Genomic DNA, 12,258 nt, shown 5'->3' with positions numbered 1-12,258 from the left:
TAGTGAAGTTTGATAAGCGCTGCACCTTGTAATGAATGTAATTGATTCTGTCAACATTTTTGTTAGGAGTTATTCAAAATAAAAATTTATTCAAAGCCTGCAGCTATTTGATTAACTAATATGTATTCGTCGGGCACACCTCTGGGAATGCCTATGGTATCAATGTAAGTTGTATCAGGGGAATCAAAAGAAAACAATGATCTCCTAGCTAAACGGGAGTGAACATTGGAAAAAGAGACTGGAACTTCCGATGCGGTTACGGGCAAAATAGTCACAGGTAGGATAAGAGTGGAAGGAGTGCAGACACCCAACCAGTTCTCAGGTAAAGTGGAGCGCAGTGTTTTACCACCACCAGATGTCAGAACGATCAACTTTCGGGGAATCAGACAGGTTGTGGATGGATGCACAATATGAAACATTCACAGTACCAACAGTATTACCAGGGGAAGGGTTAACAAAACAAGTAAAATTGTTACGAGCTACTTCAGCATCAAAAACAAGACATCGGCTTTTGATCCTACAGGAAAAAGGAAATCCCAAAAAGAGCAAAAAGGATCAAGGTTATCTTGAGTCATAAGTTGGATAAGACAGGTAATTCAGTTCGGCTGGAGTGGGGACAATCTTCAACAATGGGCGAGGTCCTAAACATACAATGCAATCAGATTTTGCAATGTCACCAGTAGCTTCTGCAAGTAACAACAAGTTATTCCTGTGGCCAAGTTTTTTTTTTTTTTTTTTTTTTTTTTTTTTTTCAAAACAGACCAAATATCAAATTATTTTTCCCTTTAAAAACCATTTGGTGTAAAAACTTAAGACCGATTTAGAAAGCCATCTGCCGTTTCCCCAAAATGTTTAACTGTCACCTAAAAATAATGGAAAAGAACAAGTCTGCATAGATTCTGCAGGCAATTGGTGGTAATCTGGTCAAATGCATGTTGCAAGCTTAGACGATTGTCAAGTCAAATCTGTTTCTTGTTGCTCAGATCTTTGATGTTTCTTCTTGTTGACTTTACCGGACGATGGTAGCGATGGTAAATCAGTGTTTATTCAGCCCCGCCCTGCTCAGCCTCGGGAGCGGACGTTTTCTCAGCGGATGTTTCGGCTGCCTTGCTCTCTTTGCCATCCTGAGGTTCGGTGGTCTGGGCGGTAGTTGATGTTGCATCTGTAGCGCCGCTGGTGGGGCTCCTGATTCTCTTTGCCTTCGCCCTGGTTCTCTTTGTCTTCCTCGCCTTCCCTCACCAGTTTGGGACGTGGGGGACTCCTTGGTCTGAAGCCTCGGTAGTAGTTCTGCCTCATTGGTTTGCTCTGGTCTGGACCACCCTGGTTGTCATCACCTTCAGTTCCTTCTGTCATTTCCTTTCGTGGTGCGCTGGTATATGGGGGGCGGCTGCCATAGTGTCGGCGGACAAAGTACGGTGGATAGCGCCGCCTGCCAGGGAACAAAGTTCTCCGTTGCTGTGGCTGTGTGTCCCCCTCAGGAACAATTTCCTGGCTCTCTCTCTTCTTCCGCCCCTCGCTCTGGTAGTTATCCTGGTAGTTGCGTGGGGGTCTCCTCCGGCGTGGGTACCGCCTGTAGCGGTTCCGGTCAGCGGCGTATTTGCTGCCCTGGACTGGGACCCCCCCTGGGCCGGTGACATTGGCCGCCTCGGCACCCTTCTCCCCTTCAACGACATCAAACTCCACAGTCTCACCGTCCCCAACACTGCAGAGGTATTTTCTTGGGTTGTTTTTCTTTATGGCAGTCTGGTGTACAAAAACGTCTTCTTTTGAGTCATTCCTGTTGATGAAACCGTAGCCATTGCGTACGTTGAACCACTTCACCGTCCCCAGGACCTTTGTTGGAATGTGTGTGAGTGTGTCTGTGTGGGTGTGCATGACCTTGGTTGGAGCCTCCTTCAGGGCTGCAGCCGCGCCTTCATTTGGAGCTCCGCCCCGCTTCACCAGTCAGGCTGTTTGGGATTGTTCATGATGGGTGTGTTCTCCTCTGTGTCCACGTCTCTCGCCATAGGGAACACCATGTCCTCTGCTCCATCCTCTTTCTTCATTGGGACATTCTTGTAACCAATGTCCGCTTTGGCCACAGTTGAAGCACACGTCCGATTGTTCCTCGCTTCGTGGTCTCCACTGTCCTCTCCATCTTTTGGTGCAATCTCGTGCCCAGTGTCCCCTTTGCTTACACCTGAAGCACACATCCGGTCTGCGATATGAAGTGGAGTTGGCAGCAGCATGCTGCAACAGAGCCAGTTGTGCCCTGTGGGTTGAATCTTTGTTTTTGTTGTCTTCTTTGATCCTCGCTTCCGCCTGTCTGGCCTGGGCGTGGCGCGCATGACGCAGAACTTCAGCGAGACGCACTGAAGCATCTGCCCACATGATGCAGGAAGTCTTTGTTGCTTCACTGAGGGGGGGGAGAAGGCCATCAATGAAGGTATTTTTCAGGAGCGCTTCGTAGGGTGTCATACCTTGTCCAGGGTAATCATGGGGGCGAGCAAGGCCGCTGTGGTCATCAAACACAACTTGGAGTCGAATCAAGAAATCTTCTGCTGACTCCAAAGGCTGCTGAGCACACGTGCTGATTTTAGAAAGGTCACAGGCAGTAGGAAAGTTGCCAGCGATCGCGGTCACAAGTCCTTCAGCCCAACATCTGTAGTCTGCATCCCCCCGCACTGCACCAATGTCATTTTGATCAGCAGTTGCCCAACCAGGGGTGCAGGGCTGATGATGGGTAGTGAAATGTTCACGTAGCTGACCATACTGCGCAGGGGTCATGTGCCTTAGCAGGACTCGGGCCATTTCGGTGGATGTCGGTGTGAATTCTCTGATGAAATCGCTCACGGCTCTGGACAGGGCCGCACCCCCTCGATCTGTATTTGGGAGATGCTTAGAAGAGTTCAGAAGGTCTTCCGTTGTCCATGGTCTGTAAACAAATGTAGGCCCCCCTGTCCCAGCAACCTGAATCATGGGGAGAGTTGCAGTTGAGGGTCCTGATGGTTCAGAAGATGTGGTGGCAGACCGGGTCTTGGGTGGAGAATATGGGGCGGCTGCTCTGGTGGTGTTTTTTTTCTCTGAAGTTGAAGCAGTGACGCCATCATGCTGTGGTGGTTTCTGCTGTTCTTGTAACGGTTTCTCCAGCGGGAGTTGCTGCTGTTCCAGTGGGGGTTGCTGTTGGGGGTAGGGCGGAGGGGTGGAGTCCAAACTCAGGTCGACCCGTGCGCCCTGTAATGACGGATACAACGAGGCAGGTGCAGTATCAGAGAATTTTTTTTTGGTATCAAGGTTCAGCGTGGTCTCCCCTGTTGTTTTCTTTCCCACAGTCAGCGCAGTCAGAGCGTTCTGGGTGTTTTGCTTGTCTCTTCGGTCGCCCTCTGCTTCCCATATTTTAAAACAGTCTTCCATTATAAGCATTTTCCGAATTACTTTACTTTTACTTGACTGCAGTATTTTTTGCCTGCTACCCTCTAGCCCCTCCTTCAGCTTTTTTAGCTGAGTTTGACTAAGAGACCCACCCGCAGGAAAACCGTAATTTTCATGCCAGTCCACCAGATGATTACACACATCATCACCATATTTCTGTTTCATCAGTATCATTAACTTAGTTTCGGGACTAATAGGAGTGTCACTTTTCCCACTTTTATTTCCCATTTTTTACGCACACAGCTTTCTCGAGTTTGCTCGGGGAATTCACAGCCCAACGAAAACAACTGCTCTTGCTAAGAGAGCTCACAGATAACTAATGGCTCACAATTCTTCCCGTTTCACGTTTTCCCTTTGTGCTCTTGCCTTAGTACTCACACTCATTGAAATATTACTTAATGATTGAATGATTTTTTTTTTTTTTTTTTAACCTCTATTATCCCACGCTGGATCTCCAAGATCCTTTACTCAGAGGACTTTAACCTCTATTAAACAAAATAAAAAGTGACACTCGCTTAGTTGGATCAACTCAGTTGACTACAGAATAAAGCAAATATGCAATTCCCCTTATCAATTTGATTTTGGATTTATTAATCTTCTAAATTCTGCAGTTTCCATTAAATGTTTGAGAGGTGGAATATTTTAGCTCACCGTGTTCGCGTCCCCAGACGACAGAAAAGAGAAAAATCCCGGCGGAATCGGCCAAGGACACTGACCACAGTCCCAGTCACTCCGAAACTCTAAGACGAGGTTTTGGAGATGGATCTTGGTGACCCAGGGTGACCAGCCACTCCGGTCATGTCCTGGCAGACTCACGCGGATCCTGTTCGTGACGCCAATTGTGGTGGAAATTCTGCCGTCTGGGGAGCTGCAATAAAGGAAGTCAACTGAATTGATTATCCAAGTTTATTTTACCGCGCACGGGGGGACCCACAAGAGAACATCCCCCCCGCTTGATTACAGTTCACAAGCATTTATACATCTGGGGTGTACAAGGTCGAAAAGCAAGCTTGCACCACTTTGGACAGTGGCGCCCATCAACGTCACAGAACCTTTCTTTTATCAGTTTATGTCTAGTTTTTGCGTCAAACTTTTGCATCAACAAGGTCAGACCTAAGATACACAGTTGTCTTCTGACTGTTCCATGACCAAAGGTGAAACACGTGGAGAGTCTGGCCTACTAAATTTCGTGGAGTGTCTGGGCCTACTAAATTTTCCTTCCACACCACTATAAGGGTGGATTATAGACTTCGAGGAAACTTTACACACCCAGTGGTGCGTGAGACCTGGTTCTGGACGCGTGGGGAAACACGGCAGGCTTTGATCAGTTTGAAGGGTCCCTTGTTCTCTCAGGATTCGCCTTACGTCTGTCCAAGCAGCTGCCATGCAGGGCTCTATTTGTGTGGCAACGACTGTGATGTAACGGCAGTTTGCTGCAGAGGAAGTCTACCATTTCAACACATGACATTCCTCGGCGATGGCACAGCGTACGGGTGATGTGACGGAGCGGAGTATGGTATGAATCGAAAGGAAGAAGATAAAGGGGTATCTGTGAAAGACCCTACTGCCCCCTTGAGGCTACATGTTGCACTGCATGATTTAGGGTGGTGTAGAATTCACACTGGTGTGGGTGGGGTGGCTGTAGATTATTTTTTTCCACCTATTGCTTGGTGTGTTGCTTTTCTTATAAGAAATTTGATTTTTTTTCTTATGGTGTCACTCACCCACTCCGTGTTCTCATGTTCCTTTTTTTTTCTTAATTTACTGTAGTGCCTTTTATCTCCTTACCCTGTTTTCTCTGTCTCTTGTCGCTCTGCGTGACACTCTCCTCTCTTTGAGTCGAATGCTTCAGTCTCTCTCTCTCTCTCTGTCTCTCCCCCTGTGAATTTTTTTGGATGGCTGCTTTGATGTCCTACTAAATGGTTTATTAACATCTCACTGCTAATTTGAAAGTCTTTATGAATAAGCAGAAAGTGTGTGTGTGTGTGTGTGTGTGAGAGAGAGAGAGAGAGAGAGAGAGAGAGAAGGAGAGAGAAGGAGAGAGACACTAAAGTCGTGGGTGCCAGAGACTATCCCGGCTTAAACCAGTGAAACCCAGGGAGTCTGTGTAAACTCTGAAACATGAATAATGCCTTTAATAATAAAAATATATACTACATAATGCAAGTGTAAATGCTCGGTGCACTTTGCACAATGTAACTTTTGAGCCACTTTTTGAGCCACTTGAGCCATTTTTGCTTCAGATCAGTAATACTATCCTTAAAGCTTATGTAGAATTATATTCACTGATGCATCTGTATTTATGCTGACAGGGATGTATTTAGAATAGGCTTTTACTCTTTTATATGCAACACATTATATGCTTTAAACTTTAATATTTATCATTTGATATATTACTACTACATAGAAACTTGTGGATAAGTATGGTGGGTATTGCACAGTCTAAACGCATGCATGCAAGGTGATTTGGCTGTAAGTGTGAGTGGTGGTGTGAGTCCCTGCCACGTTGTAAGTGGGTTTATACACGTGTGTGTAAAAGTGTGGTAGAATGGCAGTAAACATGTCTGACCAGAAGGTGGTAGTGTCGATCCTTTGTTTGTCTTGACCATACAACAAACCTTTTGAAATATTACTAAGCTACTATATACACTTATTTATAATAAATATAAAATAATATAGATTTATTAATACATCCAATGTGTCAATTACAATTATTAGTCATTATTTTGCACACTTTTTTCCAATTTTGCACATGTTTGTCTGGTCTGGTCTCTGTCACACCTGAAATATCCTAAATATACTTAAGCCAGTGACAGAACTGTCCATACCCCATGGCACAATGCACAGCTGCTTTAAGGTGTCTTATCTGATGTTGTCCATTGTTTAGTGTACAGAGATTTTTTTAGTTTTATGGGGATTTACGTTTAGTTGAATTTTCTAAACTCACAATGGGCTGGTGGGGTGTATGTGAAACAGTATTTCAAGACACTATATACTGCATATATTCTTGTATTAACAGTAAACTTCTCTTGAATCTTGAATTACACTGAAAAACACTGAACTCTCGATTAAAGCGCTGATTTAAAGTCTGTTGTGACCCTAAGTAAGAATAAGACAAAATATATACTAAAAATTCAGACCGAAACAAGAGCCTAGTTGTCCATCAGACCCTCTGTCCATCAGAGATGTAGCCGGTTATCTACTTTCAGGGGATATGCGAGAATAAAGGACTAACATCCCAGTCTGAGAACACTCAGATGTCGGTAATCTTACAGGGCGTGTCTTTGTCATGCCCCGGGCTTCGTCTTTAAACCCTCAATGCAGCTTTATGGTGACACTTTTGCTTTGATGCCCCTTGACAACACATTGCTTTTACCATGGGTGGTAGTAGCCTAGTGGGTAACACACTCGCCTATGAACCAGAAGACCCGGGTTCGAATCCCACTTACTGCCATTGTGTCCCTGGGCAAGACACTTAACCCTAAGTTGCTCCAGGGAGACTGTCCCTGTAACTACTGATTGTAAGTCGCTCTGGATAAGGGCGTCTGGTAAATGTAACAGATTCATCAAACAGATTCATCAAACATACTTCACTTTCTCCTGATATGACGAATACTAAATATGTTTATTGCATTGGATTCTTCAATTGCTCCATCTTATTCTCCATAACCACCACAGTGTAGGAGTTTCTCGGATGCATTTTTCAATGCACTGCCATCACAAAAAACTGATAAACTCAACAACAATACAGTTCCTCTCAACTCATTTTGCACATCTCTGCTCCTTTTGCACATTCCTGCACATCTTACACATGTTTGTCTTGTCTTGTGTCCTGTTTGAAATAACCAACATATCCACTCACAAGCATCCTACACGATGCTGTCCAGTTATGTCCTGTTTGACCTGTTCATTGTACATAAAAGTTCTACTTTTCTCCTATAGAGATACTGTACAGTATTTAAGCTTTAGTTTTAGTTAGTATAGTTTAGTTTGGTGTGTATATACATACATATTTTTCTCTTATGATTGCACTAAGGGGGGGTCTGTGTGAAACATTATTTCAATACACGGTGTACTGTGTATACTGTTGTACTGACAATAAACCAATCTTGAATCTTGAATCTTGAGTGTCCAAACTTTTAACTGAGAGGATGTGTGGATGTGTATATATAGCTCTGAAGTAAATTAGTGATACAGAACGTTTATATCAAATGCTTTTAAATAAAAAAAATACGCACACACAAACACACACACACACACACACACACACAAAAGAGAGAGAGTGAGTTCAACATGAGCGGACAGAGCAGAATAATAAATGCTGATTTGTGCATTTTTTAGAGAAGGTGACCCACCATGACTCTCTTGAGGTTTTCTAAATCTCAAAAACTCCATATGCAGTATATATTAACTGAGGGGTGTTGTTTTATTTGTTGTAAATGCCAGATGTGTGTATGTTTTATTCACACTCATTTTCCACTGTGTCAATCTGTGAACTTTTATTGGTTCGACTACATCTTCCTTGGAGAACTGTTTTTCTTGACCTCCTGATAAATAAAATCATGATTGCAGAAATGAGGGCTAGTATCTGACTTCAGACACGTCAGTACCAAGAGAATTTATCCCAGATTTCAAACACTCACCCGAGCTGCCGGGCAGGACCACATCACGAGAGCTTAAGCATGAACTTCAGTCGTCTTCCTGCAATTCGTCTCGTTTACCAGCAGGGAGCCTCAGCTTCAGACCGGGAATGGATTGGAAAAGGATATCCAGCTCTGACTAGCCGTCAAAATTTTGATGGGTGGATCAGAGCACAGCCATTTCAAATGATGTCACAGGTCCTTTCATGATCTCAACGTACTGTTGAGATGTCACATTCAAGATAATAATGTGTTGGGTAAGATTAATGTGTCCAAGATTTGCACTTATTTATATGTTTTATGGCTGCAGGTAATGTGTGAATATTCGCCTCTCAGATTGTGAAATGATGTCTAAATGAATGTGTGACATTGTTCTGCAGATGTAAGAACTGTCTTCTCACTAATTCTCACTATTTATTAAGACAATTAGAAGAAAATATGTCTCTGCTAAGTCAAAAAATTAGCTCAAAAATGTTTTATTGTTAAGAAAAACAGAAAATATATATTGAATAAACCACAAAAAAAAAATAATATCATAATTATAATAATAACAAAAATAGTGTTAATTGCAGTGGACCTGACCCATCCACTGCACAATTGCAGTCACTTTGAAGCCTTATAAGATGATAAGATGGGGCAGTGGTGGCCTAGTGGTTAAGGAAGCGGCCCCGTAAGCAGAAGGTTGCTGGTTCGAATCCCGATCTGCGAAGGTACCACTGAGGTGCCACTGAGCAAAGCACCGTCCCCACTCACTGCTCCCCGGGCGCCTGTCATGGCTGCCCACTGCTCACTCAGGGTGATGGGTTAAATGCAGAGGACAAATTTCACTGTCTGCACTGTGTGCTGTGCTGCTGTGTATCACGTGTGACAATCTCTTCACTTTCACGATGTCATTGTTTAGTGTACAGAAAGCTCAGCTTAGTCTGTATAGGTATTTAAGTTTTAGTTTAAATTCAGTGCAATGTTTTGTATAATTTTATATATTTATGATATATATCTTTTGCAATCACTCTATGGGGGTCTGTATACATTGTTGTACCGACAATTAATCTCCTGACTCCTTAAATGTTAGATTTATGCTAATTGTTGCATTTACTACTTTATTACTATTACTTGCTGTTTTATTTTAACCATTTGACTGTTGTCACTCAGCCCGACGGGGGTTGCGGAGGAGGCGGGGAGAGCGGGAGGCGGGGCCAGTGGCGGCACAGAGGCCCCTGATTGGCTACCGCCGCCTGGCACCCAGCGAGAAGCGAGCGGATGAGGAGAAGCGTGCCAATGTAGCGGCGACCGACACTGTATCCGCCTGGCTGCGGACGCGAGGCTGGCGACCGGAGCATGAACCGCGGGCAGCTGCTCCTGTCCCAGGTAGGGTCGAGGGGTTCGTTCCGTCACTGGTGCCCGTGAGCTGGGCTGGTTTGGACTGGTGGTGGTGGTGGTGGGGGATGCTGGGATCCGTTTCGCTCTTCACTGTCTCCGTTCTTTTGTGTGCGGCATATGAAGCGCGTCGCTTTCACGCCTGCTCATCACAAGAGCCGTAAAAAAAAAAAAAAAAAAACGCACACAGAAAAAAAAATACAAAATAATTCTCTCCCCGCTGATTGGTCCGTATCACTTAAGCAGCGAATTATCGCTGCGCGCTGATTGGCCCGTTGGCTGTCTGTAATCTGCAGTTACCCCTAAAACCAGCACTGAACCGGCTCTGCTCCGGGGCGTCCGTGCTGCTGGTCCGGATGGGTGCAGCAAAATGGAATCATTTAGTAACTGAAGTGAATGGAGTGGAGACTTTATTTAGGGTGCAGAATTATTCAGTACCACTGCGCTGTAAACTACTGGTACACGCGTTACACAATCAGTGGTGACAGGGACAGTCCCCCCTGGAGACACTCAGGGTTAAGTGTCTTGCTCTGGGACAAAACAGTAGTAAGTACGGTTCAAAACTGTGATTTATAGGCGAGTGTCTTACCCACTAGGCTACTGCCACAAGGTACGTATTAATTTCCGTTTCAAATTTTTATTTCCTAGTCTTCTTTCAGATCAGATCTCTGTAATTGTAAATGTTACTACCAATCCAGATGAATGGTATTGCAAGGCCAGGAGTGGACGGGAAACCCATTCACACATGAGGGCCCACGTAGACGGGATCTATATAGCAGAATGTTTTGTTAAAACTTGCTCTTTGCATCCTCCATTGCATCTATGTTCTGTAGGACCATGGCCTTGATGTTGGACTGATTCCCTCCGAAATAATGACTTAAAGATTCAACAGGGGAAATACACTAGTCCTGGACAGTTCAAATTATTGCAATTTCAATTTTGTTGCACAGAAACAACACATGGCCAGAAACATTACTTCACCAATGCAGGTACTGGTGTGTTTCAATAAACTGATGTGGTCCAAAAATTTGCCGTCATGAACCAGAAGGCCGCAAAGTCCAAGGTTCAAATCCCACTTACTACCATTGTGTCCCTGAACAAGACACTTAACCCAGAGTGTCTACAGGGGGACTGTCCCTGTAACTACTTATTGTAAGTCACTCTGGATAAGGGCGTCTGATAAATGCTGTAAATGTAACGTAAATGTGCTTATTAATTTATTCGTATTTATTCCTCTGTAACAACAGGGTCTGCAGGGTTAAAGTGTGACCTTTTCATGTTTGATTGGAACAAACCTGGGGGCAGATTTTGTGTTGATTGCAGGAATTCATGGCGCCCTTCAGTGGAATTGGATAGTGATTTTCTTTCGGGCCGTTTCAAGTATCACAGTAATCACATTACAAAGTCAACTTTGGCAAAACTTTTCAAAATGGTGTGTCACTCACAGTGAGCTGGAAAGTAGATCCTGATCCTGGATGTTTGAATCTCTCTTCAGCATGATGGTGTAGAAAAAAAAAAAGAAAATGAGTCAGACTTCTATCATTGGCAGTGTACATTTTTTTTACAATATCCTCTATAATATGAAATGAAATATGGAATATATTTTCTCTCTACCTTTAGAACGAGGAAGACTAGCTTCGTGGCCAATTCAACAGTGAAAGTGAAGCACAGCACACGTTGACACAACGAAATGTGTCCTCTGCTTTTAACCATCACCCTTGGTGAGCAGTGGACAGCCATGCTTTGCTCAGTGGCACCTTGGCGGTTAGAACCGGCAACATTCCGATTACAGGTCCGTTTCCTTACACGCTAGGCCACCACTGCCCCAACGGGTGCATGCAAGGTTTATAGGTACTTGAATTGTACATGGATGCTGCATGTTGGCTCGGCGGATAGCCGAGGTTGTGAGTTTGAATCGTATCTCGGACCTTGTGTGGGCTGAATTTGCATGCTCTCCCCACGTGGTTGCAGGTTTGCTTCTGGGGTCTCTGGTTTCCTCCCGCTGTCCAAAGGCATGTACAGTAGGAGGACTGGTGACTCTAAATTGAGGTATGAGTGTGTGCGTGAATGGTGTGTTAGTGCGATCTGCCCTGTGCCCAGTAGGGTTGTGCACCTTCACTGATCTCATGATTCGATTATGATCAATGCATCACAAAGCATCCCATCCATTTTCTTACATTACTTCACATCATGTTTTCAACTACGTCAGTGAGATGAGAGTGAAAACCTCGCTCACACGGCATGCAGAGGGTGTTCGTTTCGAACGTCCGTGTGGACGAGGCCGAACTCCTACCCAGAGTGCCGCTGTACTCCGATCAGGCTGCCACAGTCACTATCACAGTCACTACTTTTTAATGAGAATTTTTATACCGCCGCCATAAAATCACCAAGCAACGTCATTATGATATAATCTATTACTTTCTGCACTTCATCGATTGTTTGTATCATGATGAGACCCAGGATGGGCAGCCACAACCCTGAGTACGACTAAGCATTTACATTTACAACATTTATCAGAGCAACTTACAATCAGTAGTTTATAGGTAAAGAACAATTGCTTTGATAAAAAGCTGAACAAAGTTCTAGGTGGACCGGTGGTCCACATGTCATTGAAATACGCTGCCAGTTTAGCAATGGGCAACAGCGTTTCATTCCTGTTGTTAAACTAAAGGACAAAACAACAAGAACTGGCATTTCTTCAGATGAGTTGTGTACACCATGCAATACCAGAAATTCTCTTCATGACTGACAAGCATGAAATCCGTTTTCAGCGTAACACTACATGGGAAGGCTTCTGTTTAAGATCCTGGATGCCGTAGTGTATTTGTAG

General features: G+C 44.2%; 1 protein-coding gene and 1 pseudogene across 2 annotated transcripts in view; one reads left to right on the top strand and one right to left on the bottom strand.

Moving 5' to 3' along the window:
* Positions 1-959: 959 nt before the first annotated feature.
* On the bottom strand, positions 960-1,851 carry LOC114769216 (nuclease-sensitive element-binding protein 1 pseudogene; annotated as a pseudogene).
* Positions 1,852-9,294: 7,443 nt separating this feature from the next.
* hecw1a (HECT, C2 and WW domain containing E3 ubiquitin protein ligase 1a) overlaps positions 9,295-12,258 on the top strand; it is a 56,357-nt gene continuing 53,393 nt past the window's right edge. For both annotated transcript variants that reach the window (XM_028967127.1, XM_028967125.1), the window contains exon 1: positions 9,295-9,419. The gene's annotated coding sequence lies outside the window, so the exon portion shown is untranslated. The remainder of the gene's footprint in view (positions 9,420-12,258) is intronic.

This window comes from Denticeps clupeoides, chromosome 2 (assembly GCF_900700375.1).
Source record: "Denticeps clupeoides chromosome 2, fDenClu1.1, whole genome shotgun sequence".
NCBI classification, from domain to species: Eukaryota; Metazoa; Chordata; class Actinopteri; order Clupeiformes; family Denticipitidae; genus Denticeps; species Denticeps clupeoides.
Note: the sequence above shows the minus strand (reverse complement) of the source record. Positions and strands in the feature narration are given on the sequence as shown.